Raw genomic sequence first — 17,336 nt, forward strand, 5'->3', positions numbered from 1 at the left:
GGAATTCCGACACGCGACTCAAATGTTTCTTAGCATTGAATAATGAGTTCAATTGATTTGAGCAAATAAACAGAAGTACATGAACACGCCCTTCTTGTGTAGACTTGAAGGTTTGGTTCAGTGCTTACGTTTGATTGACTGCTGCTGAGGTCTCAGCTCCAAGAGTTGTTTGAAATTAACTTCAAATATTCAACTAGATCTAGGTTTTAAAGACTTACTGTTTGACTGCTGATGAAAAGCAAGTGTCAGCATCAAGAGTGTTTTCAAATTTACAATCGTCATATATCCCACTAGATCTAGGTTTTAAAGCCTTGTGAGAGAGGCTCACTGGAAAGACTCCTTGCTATCATGAAATATAACAAGAATTGACTAGAATGAGAAATCAAAGGCCAGTGACAGCTTCATGAACTAGATATTCATTAAATTTCTTTCTTTATCATTATAAACTGTTTATACTATTATTTTGGATAATGAACAATTGTTAACTAATTTCTTCACGGATAATAACAAACTGTTTTTTTAGCCACATAAGAGCAGGGTTTCATGTGGCCAGCACTACGGACTACGACCAACAGCCTTTACTGTTTGTTTCCATAGAGATAATGTTTCAAAAATCCTAGATGGAAATAATTCATGTTGATTTAAATCATCTTATGTACATTTAAATAGATTGATTACCTAGATCAGGGGTTCTAAACCTGTGGGTCGCGACAATCGAAAATAAGGATTGTTTTTGTCTATTCTTCTATTGCTGTGTGTGTGTGAGGAGGGGGGGTTGCGGCATAGTGAGGGATTGTAAAAAGGGCTCGCCAATATTAAAAGGTTGAAAACCTCTGACCTAGATCTTTCTAGATTATGTATCTAAAAATTGCAAAATAATAATTATGAGACGAGAGTACTCTTATTTTTGATGTTCAATAACTAGATCTAGATCTAAAATTAAATTATATGTTACATAGGTTAGGGTTGAGAAAAAAAAACAACTTTACTTCTTTTAACTACTTTACAAAACAACGTCTTGATCCAACTTTCTACAACTTTTTCCAATTTTTTGGTAGTGTTAAAAAATCTCCATGTACAGTCTAGATATAATATATATATAAGTCTATGGTTTAGTAGCTAGAAATGAATATGCCAGGTACCTTTACAAACCATCTTGCTTAGCCGATAGCCTTTTCTTGGGGACCCCTCAGCACAAGATAAGATAAGATAAATTTTATCGAAGCAGGCCGTTTTGGCGCCAACGTTTTGGAGCGAAGGTCAACATACATTCGTTGACATTGATTTGTTTTAACAAAACCATCCGGAATAATCTATTATAGATACTTAAAATAAAAAGATGTTTCGGAAGGAACACTAAAGGTTAAATCAGATTTTAAATTCCTTTTAGTGTTGTTGTTTTTTAAAATCTAAACGTGACGGCAGACCGACCAACAGACAAAACGTTCACAAATAAGCGGCTTTTATCCTGATGGGGCACTAAACCAAAAAAAAAAAAATAAAAAATAAAATCTGCTTGTTTAAAAAATTTTAATTAGTGCTATTTTTTAAAAATCTAACCGTGACGGACAGACCGACCAACAGACAAAACGCACAAAAATACTCTTCTTTCATTCTGATGGGGGCACTAAACAAAAAATAAATAAAATCTGATTTTTCAAACAAATTTATGAAATTGGTTTTGCACCATGCCATGGCCGGGCTTTACGCTACTACACGAAAGTCGCAGCATAAAATGTCCATTAAAAAAATTGTGCGTGATATTTACATACAAAATGCATTCTTAGCCTTTATAAACATACAGAAATGTTTTCTTTTAATTTTAGCAGCTAGTTGACCAGAAAAAACACAGTTAACAATTATTTATGTCCGTTGTAAACATTTCCTGTACATTTTTAAAATATATTTGGCTTAGTGATACTGGAAATACACAAAAAGATTTCCCTTCTTTGTTAGCATATTGTAACATTGCCCCCCTTACATTTACCTAATTGTTTTAGAATTAGTGTATTTTTATGAAAAAATCGCTTGCATAATTAATTTTATAAATTAAACGGTTTGCTTTTAGAAAACCAAAAGTAGCCGTGGCACCTAAACTTTTCAAGCAGCATTTAATGATGAAATAATATTCTTCATATCTCTTCTAGTTTTCGAGATCTGAGTGTGACAGACGGACAGACGTACAGACGGACATTTTGCACAAACCTAATAGCGGCTTTTTCCCCTTACGGGGGCCGCTAATAAAATCAACGAGAATTCAAGCCACGGACTTAAAAAAAAAGCAAACTAGTCATTTGAGGTACCAGAAATAAAACATTTGAGACATTGCTTTATTTTTCTACCAGTCACTGGGCTCTATTAACATAGTGCAGTGAAAAGCAGATTTGATATTCAACCAAAGCATTTCTAACAGAAGAGTAGAAGGATATTGCACAGTAGACACCGCAGAATATGCATTTTTTTTTACATTTCAAATACAGGAAATAATGCTTTGCAACGGGGTTGCGCCTCGTAACCCCCTAGAGGAGCTCACAGCGCCCAGACAACGGCGGGGTGTCTACTGTCGCTCAGCTAACCCCAGGAAGAGCTTATTCTAGTGTACAAGCACGTCCGGAAAAGTGAAAAGACTGGATGTAGTGAAATTATATATATATATATACACGTGTGTGTCGTGTATGTGTAAAAGAAAATAATTCACACCTCAGTCCATGGTACATAGCTCATTCTTTTTTTTGTACCAGCAATGACACCTTTGACCGGCAGGTACTGTATTCATGAACCCTCGGTATAAATGTCAAGTTATAAATGACATGGGTGTTGAGTCCAATGCTAACAACATTTAAGGTGATAGAGAGAAATGTCTTAGGACATTGCTGGCTAGAACATAGTTTGTTAGATGATGGCATGGTAGAAGATTGCTGTGTTTAAGATTGTTGGTTGCTTGGTAGAAGATTGCTGTGTTTAAGATTGTTGGTTGCTTGATAGAAGATTGCTTTCTAGAAGGTTGTTGATTGCTTAATAGAAGATTGCTGCACTTAAGATTGTTTGTTGCTTGATAGAAGATTGATGCGATTAAGATTGTTGTTTGATTGATAGAAGATTGCTGTGTTTAAGATTGTTGGTTGCTTGATAGAATTTACCACAAGAAATAAGCAACTAATATCCTCGGTAAAATACTAGTCCACATTTTATCTTCCAGACAGGAGAAGATCTTCAGTACTAGCAGTACCCCCTCTTCCCAGGACAAAAAAAAACAACACATAATTCTTGCTATAAAATTTCTCGTTAGCTCGTGTTTCTTTTTGTTAAGCCACAATACTAGTAGGAGACAGTGGCCTCACTAGGGCCGATGTCACTCGGTGCGGCTAGCTCAGGATGTCACCCTCCTCGCTAAGAAAAAAAATCGTTAGTTGGCTATTTTCTTGAATACAGTGATCTAATTAATTAATTGTAAAATGGTGTCCATTCATTTCCTTATTCCTTTAGTCTCGTGTGTGTCTGATAACCCTATACCAGTAGCATGGCATGGCCCTACCCAGAAATTGTCGATGTCATAATGCAACCATTAGGTAAGGTACGCGACGTCTTGGCACAACACTTTTTGGCGCAGACGTTTTAGCGTCTTATTGACCCGAGATTTTTAGGCGACATGTTCAGACGATAATTTATCAAACGAAAAACCTTTTACATTGAACATTTCCTTTAATATTCTATGCTATAGCATATGCAGTATACATTCCACCCCTTGCCATGCCCACACACACACACCGAAAAAAAGTTTCAATAATTTTGACTATTTCATGAATGCAAATTGCGAAGTTTGGCTGGCTGGTCGCTTTGTATGTCATCTAGACTTTGGTGTCAATGATCCCGATTTTTAGCTCTGTCCGTCACTAGCTGTTGAAGGATTGGACTTGGATGTAATAATCTTCCATTCTGAAGGAATCATGTAAAACATAGAATCTATGTCAGGTCTGATTCATATCGGAGACCATGACATTAGTATGCTCCAGCCCCCCCCCTCCCCCATACACAAATGAGACATACCAATAAAAGGGGGGAGGAGGGGCGACCGTCTTGACAATTTACTTTTTCAAGAGACAAAAAAAATTATTTTTTAAGAAGTGTCAATTCCAGGTTTGAATATTAACTAAGTCAAAGGACAATGGTTTAAAATTAAAAGATTGTCGATAAGAGACATAGTTTCATATTTTAAGTAAGACCTTTACAAATAAATGCTTCGAAATGCGTGCCATGGCAAATATCAAAGATGAAACTTTGCTCGAAGCAGTGTGATCTTGTGTAGACTTATAATGTTTTTTCTTCACTCAACGCCATAAGCTGTTCAGAATCACTGGCAGCCGTTCTTACATTGTCATGAAATCCAAAATGGTCATACCTAAGCAAAATAAACTTAGACCACTACTCTCTCATAGCTACTTGATAGAATGAAAACAAGCACTCATTTAGTCACATGGGTCAACCTTCGGAAAACTGTTTTTTTTTTCCTTTTTTATTGTTTCTTTTTCTACGTGTTGTAACAAGCAATTTCTTTTTTTTTAAGTATTGTCTGTATTATATAAGATAAGATAAGATATTTGTACCATGCTTGGTATGCTTTTGCATTTCTAGTATTGGAGTAAAGGGGCATTACTTAGATTACATTATTATCACACAAATTATGAAACGATAGTCAAGCATTAATAAAATAAACTAAAAAGTGGGGGTGACAAATGCGTCATTTCTAATGAAGTTATCTCTGCCATATGTATGAGGCCGAACGAGCCTCCGAGCTTTGACGATAAGGTAATCTAGTATTATAGTCTTGAAGGCTGATTCAAGTAGCATAATTAAAACATAGCAGCCCTTGAGACTTTGTATTTGGTGGCTCTCATAATAGCCAGAGCCATGAGTTAATATTGCTAAAGACATTGCTCGAGTTATGATTGGAGTAGAATTTTTTAGTGCAATTTTATTAACAAATGACACTGTTCACAGACAAACAAATTAACGTCCGCTGATATTATCAATCAGGTAATTTAGGAAATATGATATCTTGTCTACTTCCAAGATTACTCTCTTAAAACTCTTAAATTCTCTTCACCTTTCTTAGGTTGACTGTACAATAGATCACTGGCTCATAGGCGCCCGAAGAGAATTTTTTGCATGGGGTTGTAAGTTGCCAACTGTCGCGTAGTATAGACAAGTGTCTATTTCTTTCTCCTAACTCTGTTTTTTTTATTTCCTCTACTGGTAGTACGTGTACGAGGCGAGAATGTCTTGTATTTTTTTTGTTTTGAATTGTTTTGCTACGTCACAAAGTCCGGTGATATCTATCGGTCATTCTTTGTCATGAGGCAGTTCACCCTCAGTTTGGTTGTAGCGGACGGTGTGTTGGCCCGTAAAACGTTATTTGTCTGTACCAGTTTCTCGGACTTATTATTCAGTTGGATTTTTGGGACCCCTGTTTAGGGGTGCCAGTGTTGGAGTTGTGGGCGTCGCTTGCCGTCTCAGAAATACATATTGCAGTTTTTTTCATTGTCATTGTCGAATTGGCGATTATCTGAGGTCTAACCTTACTATTACCGAGGTTGGCAGTGTTGTGACGCCAGTCGGTCAGAGTCTGGTGGACCATAAAGCCAGGGTGACAAGTTAATAGCAGTAGCAAAGGTGCTTAAATTAATTATTGAATATCTTTATATATACCTATTATATATATCTATATATATATCTAATATATACATTGTCTATTTATCATCCTCATTGTACATACACATATATGTTTCATACAATTAAATTCATTTATTTTTGTTGTTATTTAAACTATTCACCTTGTTGTTTACTGTATGTACGACTGCGTGGGAGTGATGTTCTTGTCAGGTTGAACCCCGGGACCTTAATAGTATACAGCTAGTTAAAAACGCAAATAAATCCTAAACCTGACAAATGGGGGCTCAGAGTCCGGCTGTGACTACTAGGTCATAGATTGTCTTATCTAGTCTTGTTATCTTATAAAAAAAAAATTATATACTGCCTAATACCCCTTTATTGTATTTATACTTGATGTTATTGGGTACAATTTGCTGAAGAAAAAAAATTTTTTGTGTACTTCTCATAATTGTTTTGACATCAAAAGTAGCAGAGGCTTGAAACATTGTTAAATTTATCATTAATTTGTTTGGATTCATCGCCATATTACCATATGTGTTGATTGTTGATATTGAGGATTGTACCAATGCTAAATTCATCATTTATGATTTTGAACTCATCTTCTTATGACTATAGGTGTTGATATTTCAAAATTGTGATTTATATTCATTTATTTAATTGTTCTTTCATGTAATTTTGTGCTTCACTTATGACCGAGTGACGAGCGTCTTCTCGCTCCCGACAACAGACAAGTGTGTGGGGATTGACCGTTGATACCGGTGTTAGAGGCCATCGTTCCTGTGTTGGTGTGTTGGAAGTCCCTGTAGCAGCTACCTTTCTACGCATCGGCCTGGATTGAGGCGTTTTCTCTCCGACGTTGGATACTGCTCAGATAGGTTTTCTCTTTCTTTGCCATACGACACACTCATAGGTTGTAGTTTACATCTTATGTCTGTATATTATAGTATATCATAGTAATAATAATAATAGTATTAGTTGATTTAGCTTAAGACAGTAAGGCACTTAGACCATGGAAACCAGGTTAACGGTAACGTCACAATTTATTAGTGATGGCCGTGCTATGGGGTACGAAGGGGAAAGGTTAGAGAAATATGTGAAGGAACGGAAAGCTGAATATGATAGAGATAAGGAAGAGGCGAAGGCAGAGGAAGAGGCTAGGTTTGAGCGGCAGGAGAAGTTGAAGAAAGAGTCGAAGGCAGAAGAAGAGGCTAGAAAGAAAGAGGCGAAGGCAGAAGAAGAGGCTAGAAAGAAAGAGGAAGAAGAGAGATTTGAACGTGATGAGAAGGCCAAACGCGAGGAGCACGAAAGATGGATGGAAAGAGATGCCAAGGATTCAATCAAGAGGAAAGAGGAGTTGGAACTGGCTAGGCTTAAAGAAAAGTCTGCGCCAGAGGCAGGCGGGGCGGCAGGACAGTCAGGGGATGTGCGATACAAGAATGTCTTAGACAGGCTTGACAAGAGTTTCCAGGGAATGAAAGATGACGACGACCTCCTAGCTTACCTAACACACTTTGAGGCCGTTGCAGCAAGGTGCAAAATAGAGAGAAAAGAGTGGTCCTTGCTGTTGTCATATAAACTGACCACCGCACTCAGAAACTTCATGCTAAGGGACAGTCTGTTCCTTAGCGAGAATTATGAAGAAGTCAAGACTGCACTTCTTCGCCATGCAGATATCAACGCGGAAACCTGCCAAGTCAAAACGACTTTAGGAGATATGTAACAGAATTGAGAACAGCATTAGACAATTGGTGCAAGATGGCCGAAGTCGGTAAAACGGTGGAGGAGTTAAAAGACCTGTTGATCAAAGATAGGATCTTAGAAAGTGTTTCGAGTGACGTATACAGGCAACTAGTTTTGAGCAAGCACAGAACAGTAGATAATATGCTAGAAGTTATAGAAGGATTTAAGGTAGCTGGTTCTGATGTGTCCATTTGTAAGGAAGAAAGTGTATATGTTGCAGCAGCATGTAGTGAGTCGGGGTCAGATGTGTCTATTTGTAAGGAAGAAAGTGCGCATGTTGCGGCAGCGTGTCGTGAGCCGTGAGAAATAGAAGTCCAGGGATTGAGAGTAACTTAATTATTTGTTTTAAGTGCAAGAGGGGAGGCCACAAAGCGTCAGAATGCCCTCAACGTTCGCAACTTAACTCTAGTCCTGCTTCTGATGTTAGATACAGGAACGCACCCACAATCTCCACTAACACACAAAGGCCCAGTAGAAATGCATCACAAGGTCGCTACCAAAGGCAGTTTGATGGTAACGGTCGAAGAATCCGCGGCAATAGTGCTGGGAGACAAAGTTATGCTACATACGAGAATTCTTACAATAACAGGCACAGTAGAACGGGTGGTACTGGGGCATACCAAAACAGAGATCAAGGCCCAGGAGGTTCTTATAGATGACTGAGTGGTCCTCACAATATTCAAAATTGTGGAAATTGTACTTTAGGGAAAGGAGATGAGTATTTTTCCCCCTGTAAGAGAAAAACTTTTTCATATGTGGATAAGACATTACGTGATAAGTCTGTGGGTAAGCTGAAGTTTGAAAAGGGAAGAGTAAATGGGATAAGTGTGTCTGTTTTGAAAGATTCTGGTTCGAGTGTTATAGGAATTAGAAGTTCATTAGTTGGTGAGAAAGATATGATTCCTGGTACTTATAAATTAAAACTTGTTGATGGGACAGTGAAGGATTATCCATTGGCATGTGTGAGTATTGAGTCGGATTACATTGTCGGTAAATATGTCGTAGCTTGCTTTAAAGATCCGGTTGCAGATTTAATTCTTGGGAATGTTGACAGTAATGTGAGTCATGAGTTTAATTGCTCAGCAGTAACTAGGTCAATGACAAATAAGGACATTGAGGGCGGCACTGTAAGTGATTGTGGAGTATTGGAAGAATGTCGAGATGTGTTAGGTACAAGCGAAGAATTTTTATGTGAACAGTTGAGTGATCCGTCTTTAAAAGATCTATGGGAGCGACATGTGGACAGTTGTGTAGATAATAAGAAGAATGGAAGTGTGGAATATAAAGTGTTTGATAGACTATTGTACAGAGTGTTTAGGGGAAAGTTTGGTGAGGAAGAAAGACAGTTAGTTGTACCTTCAGCTAAGAGAGAAATTGTGTTGAAAACCGCTCATGAGAGTATGTTGGCAGGACATTTGTCATTAAGAAAGACTAAAAGTAAAATCTACAAATATTTTTTCTGGCAAGGTTTAGATAGAGACATAAAAGAGTTTGTGAGGTCGTGTGATATTTGTCAGAAAGCTAGGATGCCACGTCGTTGTGACAGAGTGGAGCTTGGCCAAATGAATGTTATTACCACTCCGTTTTATAAAGTTGCAACAGATATTATTGGCCCATTGGAGTTAACTGACAATAAGAATAGGTATATTTTGACAGTAGTAGATGTTGCTACGAGATGGCCAGAAGCGATACCACTGAGAAATATAAACACAGAAACAGTTATCGAAGCACTAACTAGTATTTTTTGTAGAATTGGGCTACCGACTGAAATTTTAAGTGATCAAGGCCCACAGTTTACTTCGGAATTGTACAATCAGGTCTGTAATTTTTTCTCTGTCAAACCAGTGCATTCTACCATTTACCACCCGAGCTCTAATGGGATGGTTGAACGACTTAATTCTTCTTTAAAATCCTTTCTAAGGAAAGTGTGTCAGGATAGCCCTTGTGATTGGGACCGGAAAGTCAACGCAGCACTGTTCGCCTACCGAGAGGTTCCTAACGAAACAACGGGAATGTCACCATTTGAGCTTGTCTACGGAAGACAAATGAGGGGCCCTTTGGCTATCTTAAAGCAAGTGTTCGTAAATAACGAAGAGGAAAATGGGTACAAGAACGTATTCAGTTATTTACTGGATTTGAAGACACGATTATCTGAGGTGACTGCTATTGCTAATTTCAACAGTAAGGCAAACAGAAACAAATACAAGAAACAATATGACAAATACTCATCGAGGCGTGATATAAATGTGGGTGACTGTGTTTTAGTCCTCAAACCACACAGAGACAGTAAGCTGTCCGTGTTTTGGCAGGGCCCGTATAATGTTCTAAACAAGATTTCCCAATTTAATTATGTTATCCAGAAAGAAAATATGACAAAGATATATCATATAAACAGACTTATGAAATACCACTGTAGGGTAAAGAAGGGAGATAATCTAATTGTTGCAGATGAAAATAGAAATGAACTTTTGTCAGCTAATATGGTTTCAGTTGTAGGGGAGGAAGACGTTGCTGAGCAGGATGAATATAATGATGATATGCTACCTAACATTCCAACGCTAGAAATTACGCAGAAAGAGAAGATTCACGAGGATGTCTTCACACAGGTCAAAATTAACCCCAATTTGAACCATATGCAAAAGATGCAAATAAATGAAATTTTAACAGAGTATAGAGACATTATATCCAATGTTCCTGGCAGGGCTACTGTCGAAAAGTTTAAAATTAAATTGATTGATAAGAAGCCTATAGCTCTGAAACCATATGCGGTGCCCATTCATATGAAAGAGAAAGTGAAGCGAGAAATCGACAACATGTTAGAATTGGGAATTATAGGGCCGACGGACTCCCTTTATGCAGCGCCAGTTGTTATAATTAAGAAGAAAGATGGCACACTCCGCCCTTGTATAGATTTTAGAAAATTAAATAATATTACTGAAATACCTGCTGAGGTAATTCCTGAACAAGAAGATTTGTTTAACATGTTGTATAAAGCCAAGTACTTTACATTGGTGGACCTAACAAAGGGTTACTGGCAAATTCCGATCAGTGAAACGAGCAAACCTTTTACAACCTTTAGAGTTCTTGGGGAGCATTATATGTTCCACTACTTACCCTTTGGGTTGAGCGGTGCTCCAAGTCATTTTAATAAGGTTGTTAAGAGTATGCTAAAGGGAGTAGAAAATGTATTGTTCTACTTCGATGACATTTGTATTTTCAGTGAAGACTGGGAATCACACTCGAAGAGTGTCAGAAATGTTTTTTGCGCTCTAAGAGAGAACGGCTTTACACTAAAACCAGATAAACTTGAGGTGGGCTACACTAGTGTTAAATTTCTGGGTCATAATGTGGGACAAGGAGTTATCAAACCTGATCCTAGCAATGTAAAAAAGATCATGGAATTTAAAACACCCACTACAAAGAAAGAAATACGTAGTTTGATTGGTCTGATAAATTATTACAGCAAATTTATTCCGAGTTACGCGGATTTAGTATTCCCCTTTACAGAGTTACTACGTCGGGGCAAGTCTATAAGAGTGGACTGGAACTATGAGTGTGCGGAGGCATTGAATAGAGTGCAGACTTGTCTGAGTAAGTATCCTATTCTTCGTTTACCAGACCCTTCTCTATCTTTTTTTCTTCAGACCGATGCTTCAGATAAAGGAATTTCTGGTATTCTCTGTCAGTGTATCAAAGGTGTGTTACATCCCATAAAGTACGTAAGCCGTAAGTTGTTGCCTCGGGAGCAGAAGTACTCTATTATTGAACGGGAAGGATTAGCCATAGTATATTCTGTTAAGAAACTGGACAGGTATTTAGCAGGTAAAACATTTCACCTGCTGACTGATCACAAGGCCTTATCGTATCTCAGGAGCACAAACTTTACCATTGCACGTATCACAAGATGGGCATTGATGCTACAAGACTACTCCTTTGACGTTGTCCACGTAAAGGGAGAGAACAATCTGCTGGCTGATCTTTGTTCAAGATTGATATAGACTTCCATCCGCCATTTATCTTATGTTTCTATGTGTTATAACATTTGAACTTGTGTTTTCTATTATGCAAATGATACTAATTTCAAGAATATAATGTGTATTTATTTACCATGAATATAATTTGGTATATTATATTAATGTTGTATTTGTAAATATGATGTTGTAATATAACTCGGTTCTTGGCCCAAGTTGATATGGGTCACCGTAAAAGTCAAGGTAATCGACTTTTCTTTGTTATTGGATTTCTATCTTGACGTGTATTGTGTCTCATTGGTTCATTAATTGGTGACGCCCCATCATTTTTTTTCTTCCATTATTACATTTTGAAATGTCACATAGATGCACTTATGATCTTTTTGTTCTTCCTTGTTCTTTCTACAAAGTTTTGTCTTCGATAGGATTTTTGATGACTGGAATTTCTTTCAAAATTTCCAGTTCGTCGAGGAGGGGGGATGTCGCGTAGTATAGACAAGTGTCTATTTCTTTCTCCTAACTCTTGTTTTTTTTTATTTCCTCTACTGGTAGTACGTGTACGAGACGAGAATGTCTTGTATTTTTTTTGTTTTGAATTGTTTTGCTACGTCACAAAGTCCGGTGATATCTATCGGTCATTCTTTGTCATGAGGCAGTTCACCCTCTGAGTTTGGTTGTAGCGGACGGTGTGTTGGCCCGTAAAACGTTATTTGTCTGTACCAGTTTCTCGGACTTATTATTCAGTTGGATTTTTGGGACCCCTGTTTAGGGGTGCCAGTGTTGGAGTTGTGGGCGTCGCTTGCCGTCTCAGAAATACATATTGCAGTCTTTTTCATTGTCATTGTCGAATTGGCGATTATCTGAGGTCTAACCTTACTATTACCGAAGTTGGCAGTGTTGTGACGCCAGTCGGTCAGAGTCTGGTGGACCATAAAGCCAGGGTGACAAGTTAATAGCAGTAGCAAAGGTGCTTAAATTAATTATTGAATATCTTTATATATACCTATTATATATATCTATATATATATCTAATATATACATTGTCTATTTATCATCCTCATTGTACATACACATATATGTTTCATACAATTAAATTCATTTATTTTTGTTGTTATTTAAACTATTCACCTTGTTGTTTACTGTATGTACGACTGCGTGGGAGTGATGTTCTTGTCAGGTTGAACCCCGGGACCTTAATAGTATACAGCTAGTTAAAAACGCAAATAAATCCTAAACCTGACACCAACTATGTCTCAAAGTAGTAGCTTTAATTTTTGTGTTATGGAGAATATGCCATCGTAAAGTAGCGGACGTGTTTAACCTGCTATTTTATCGAGCGCTAACAACGTTATGTATCATGGTCCAAGCCTGAAGTAAATATTATATTTTCAATTATGTGCAAATAAAAACAATTCGTCACGACTGAAGTGCCATAGAATATTTCACACTTTTTATAGTACAAGGAATTGCAAGCTTATACTAAGGTGTGCATTAACGGCGATCAATTCCTTTTTAGCTTACTATAGCTTATAACAATAATGGGTTATTTTTACAACTGTACTGCGGTAGAGTGTCAGGCTGAATGTTGCTGGGTATAACTCTAGTGTGTAGTGATGTGTTGAGATCTCTTCTTGCCTCGTAGTTATCAAACCTTTGCTCTGGCCACTTCAGCCATCGCGTAGCATTACTGTGTACTAAGCCTATGACACACTTACATGTAGATATCTAGAACGTAACTCCACAGATGCAGACGAGGAAAGTTTAATTACACAAAATAAATAACGATAAATACTGGCTGCTCATGCCATGTAGACAAAGTAATCACATCAATGAAATATTAACAATATTAATCCAAAGAAATCTTTTAAGTTAACACTTGATCAAATTTGTCACAGTACACATTACAGACAGAGAAAATTATATTACAGCCACTCTCTGCTGGAGTTCTTCACTAACTGCTTAACATTGACCCTTATTTTAGAGTCCCTAAAACTTGTTCTCGTGCTTTCAGCACGGAATATTAAAATAGGTGACTGAGTGTCACTTTATGTCACAGGGGTTCTAAAACTGGTCTGTAACATACGCCCCACACTCCAAAAAAAGATTTTTGTCCAAAAATCTTTGACAAGTATATTTTACACCAATATCACTGTACAAATATATATATGAGCTTAGTCCATTATTCCATCAAGTGCTGTAAGTTCACTTCAATTGTTCATATCATCTTATATAATCTTAGTAATTATGTACAACACCATATAAATTACTGAGTCCAAAATGTATAATGATTTATATACTTAATTCACTGAGAGCAAAATCACTGAAATATCAGACTAATTGTAATGAAAAGTATCCACAATTCTTTTCTTATGCAAGTGTTATGAAATATTATCAAAGAATTTTTTTTAAAAGATTTAATCTCCATCAAGTGTTAACAGCTTTATGTATACATTTGTACTGACAAAATTTGTACATGCAATCACATGCTAATCAATATAAAAAAGGAAAGAAAAAAAATTAAGTTATTTCACATCCAATATTTTCATATAATTATAGCTGCACAACATTACCAATGTGTATCATTTGACACACTGAGTAAATTTACTCAAAAAGATTTCAGAAAAAAAATTCATATTTATTTACAATTGTGATGTGCTGTGTCAAAATATTATTCTAAGTTTTGCCATCATCAAAAAAGATTCATAGAGACATGTCAATCAAGTTCAAGGTTGACCTTGCATAAGACTACTATAAATAGCCTGAGTGTAGTATTGAAGTACAATAGTAAAAAATTTTCATGTTTGTAAACATTCATTGTAGTATTCAAGTGTGTAAAAAATTCAACAATATTTACATCTGTGAGTTGTTTTGAAAAAAAATTCAGGTCAACAGTTCAAGTAGTTCACTGTTGTTTACATCTCATTGTAGTATTCAAGTGTGTAAAAAATTCAACAATATTTACATCTGTGAGTTGTTTTGAAAAAAAATTCAGGTCAACAGTTCAAGTAGTTCACTGTTGTTTACATCTCATTGTTTACATTGCTGTGCATGCTCAGTAGTAAAACAAAATATGTACACACAAAATAAACACATCTGGTATTTGTCATATTACAACTTGACAATAAAATACAATGAGTTAATAGATGATCTGTTAATGATCATAAGCATAATAGGTCAATAGCAATTGAAGTGTCATGATGACCCAAGAGATAAATGTAACAATAAAGTGTCATGACCTATTTGAAAAATGTGTAGTATGTTAAGTTGACTTAGTTGACTACTACTACTTGGTTCTAAGTGATTTGTACTGGTTATTTACTCTATTAGAATGTCCTGGCTGATGTGTTTAATGTCATTATTTTCACTTGCTTCATTTTCATGTATTATGTATCTGGTTTCAACTAATAATGCCTCATGTTTGTAAAGGGAATACTTTTGTCCATCTTCCGCCCATTGCATAACTTCTTCTAGTGTTGGATCTTTTACACCTTCTACATTGCCTATTATTAGATCTTGTGCTGCGGTGTCCATGACTATGGCTTCTAGTTCTCATGTAATCCAGGGGGATAATATTGGAACTTTAGCGATCTTACAAATATCAAATTTTTGTATGTTTGCATAGGTCACTTTTACTGTATTTTCTAGATACTGTCCTGGTTCAACTAAAGAGGCTTTAACTATGAATGCCGTGGCTCCACTGTCACGAATTGATCCCACTTCCTTAAGATTGACATAGGATGGAAAGACCTTTATTTTAGACTTGTTTGATTGCATATAAGCTACATTTTCCTCTCTATGTGTGTTGGTGTTATTGCCACTGTTGTTTCTATTGTTTCTATTTCCGCTATTGTAGTTGTTTGGGTGGTTGTTTGTGTGGTAGTTAAATTGGTCCCTTCTAGATTGTCTGTTGTTGCTATTATAGTTATTGTGTTGGCAGCTGTTTGTAAAATTTCTTCTTTTATTGGGACTTGCACTCTGGTGTGGTCTATATGGTCTATTATTGTAATTATTGTTGTGATTATAGCTGTTTGGATTGTAGAAATTAGTGTAGCTTCTGTATCTGTAATTGTTATTGTAGTTTATAGGAGCTTTGCATTGGTTTTTCACGTGACCTCTTCTCCCACAATTGAAACAAGTCTTGGTGTTAGACCATTTGTATTTATCATTGCTGTTGTTGTTGGATGTTGTTGCTGTGGCTGCAAGTTGGTGTAGGTCTCTTTTGTCAATGGTGTGTCCAGGGTGACTGTCTTTAAATAAATTTAAGTTGGTTATCAGTTCAGTCTCTGTCTTGATCTTTTTTTCTTTAAGAAAAGTGAATACCAAATCTGTCACGTTGTTGAGAACATTGTCAATAAGTAGCATGTCTAGGATTTGTGTCGGGTCCTTGATGTCACATTTTGCTAGCTCTAACCATTTTATCATATTCGTCCTCATATAAAATATTATTCTATTAAAGTCCCCATCTTTCTTTAATTTAGTGTCCCTAAACAGCTTGCGATAGAAGTCCGAATTTTTCCCGAAGTGCTCTAGTAATCTAGTCTTTACTGCCGCATAGTCTTTCTTTTGGTCTACTGTTAATGTGGAAATGATGTTGAGGGGTTCTCCCGACAAATTTGCTAGTAGGTGTTTGGCCATGTCCTCATTGTTAAGATTGTAAGTGGAGGCAATATGCTCAAATTGGACCAAATAGTTTTCAAGTGTTTCATCTTTGGAATTGAATTTATGAAATTTAGAAATGAATGGCTTTGTTGTAGACTGTTGGGTTATAATGTTGGGATTTGTTTTGGCAGCTTCTAGTTTAGCTAACTCTACTTTGTCCTGACTTTCTTTTTGTTTTGCCTCTACTTCTTTTTGTTTAGCTTCTAGTTCTTTTAATTCTTTCTCATGATTTCTCTTTGCATTTCTTTCTTCTCTGTCCCTAATTTCTTTTTCTCTATCTCTATCTTCTTTTTCTTTTTGTTTCCTATCCTCCCTATCTTCTTTTTCTTTCTTTTCTAATTTTGCTAGCTCTCTTTCTATGAATTCCCTCTTTTTATCACCCTCTAGTTCCATGACTTTCACTAGCTCTAAAATTTTGTCATAGGAAGACATGTTTAATGCTTTGTGTGCTCAAAATAGTTAATTAAGTGAGAAAAAATGTACTGTGTTACACTTATCAATACAATGTGTGTCAATTATTTTACTTTACATGTATGTATTATACAATAATAAAAAAATTCAATCAATGTTTATAATGTAATGAAAGAATGTAATGAGAATTGTCAAACAAATGTCTAGATTTACTCATGAGTTACTCAATTCAGTATTATAAAGTATTCTAATTCAATACTCATAAATATCAACATATGTTATACATGTCTGCTGTTGTGCCAGAGTAAAATAGTAAAAAACAATGTAAATTAGTAAAAGAAAGAAAAATATATGTACAGTATAAGTGAAAAGGACAAACACAGAAACAATATAGAGAACAACACAGTCTGCTTTAAAGAAATTGATAAAAAGTAGAAATGCGACAGGAGAAATACAGATATATGGATACATGACTTTAAAACAAACAACAATATAGATACAGATTAAGTACACTGACAGAAATACAAACAAGACAACAGCTAAATAAATATTTTTCCACTATATTCTATGACCTCCGTACCAACAAGGAGAGCCTAAAACGCATTGGGCCTTATAGAGGTTAAAGAACAAATAGGATAGACCCTAGAAGAACTTATCAAACGAGAAACAGTTAACATAAAGAAAACAATGTGAGTAATTCTGTTAAATAATATCTCCTGACTATATCTAATAGTCACCAATACTTATATTTATATAGTGTATCAATCAATATATTTATACAAAACTCATTTCAACTTACAAGGGCTTCTTATTGTAGATCTTCCATCTTCAAATAGTCAATAGTAATCCAATTTTTGAGTACTCCAGCAAAATAGTAACACTAAT

General features: G+C 36.1%; 1 protein-coding gene across 2 annotated transcripts in view; it reads right to left on the minus strand.

The window, feature by feature from the left end:
• Positions 1-17,336, minus strand: part of LOC106051190 (uncharacterized) — a 118,259-nt gene that overhangs the window by 12,783 nt on the left and 88,140 nt on the right. Inside the window, exon 1 of one of the 2 annotated variants that reach the window (XR_008776466.1) lies at positions 13,097-16,472. The exons of the other annotated variant lie outside the window; for it this stretch is intronic. The gene's annotated coding sequence lies outside the window, so the exon portion shown is untranslated. Of the gene's footprint in view, positions 1-13,096; positions 16,473-17,336 lie in introns of those variants that run through there. 2 annotated transcript variants of the gene reach the window in all.

The sequence above is a fragment of the Biomphalaria glabrata genome, chromosome 2 (genome assembly GCF_947242115.1).
Source record: "Biomphalaria glabrata chromosome 2, xgBioGlab47.1, whole genome shotgun sequence".
Taxonomy (NCBI): Eukaryota; Metazoa; Mollusca; class Gastropoda; family Planorbidae; genus Biomphalaria; species Biomphalaria glabrata.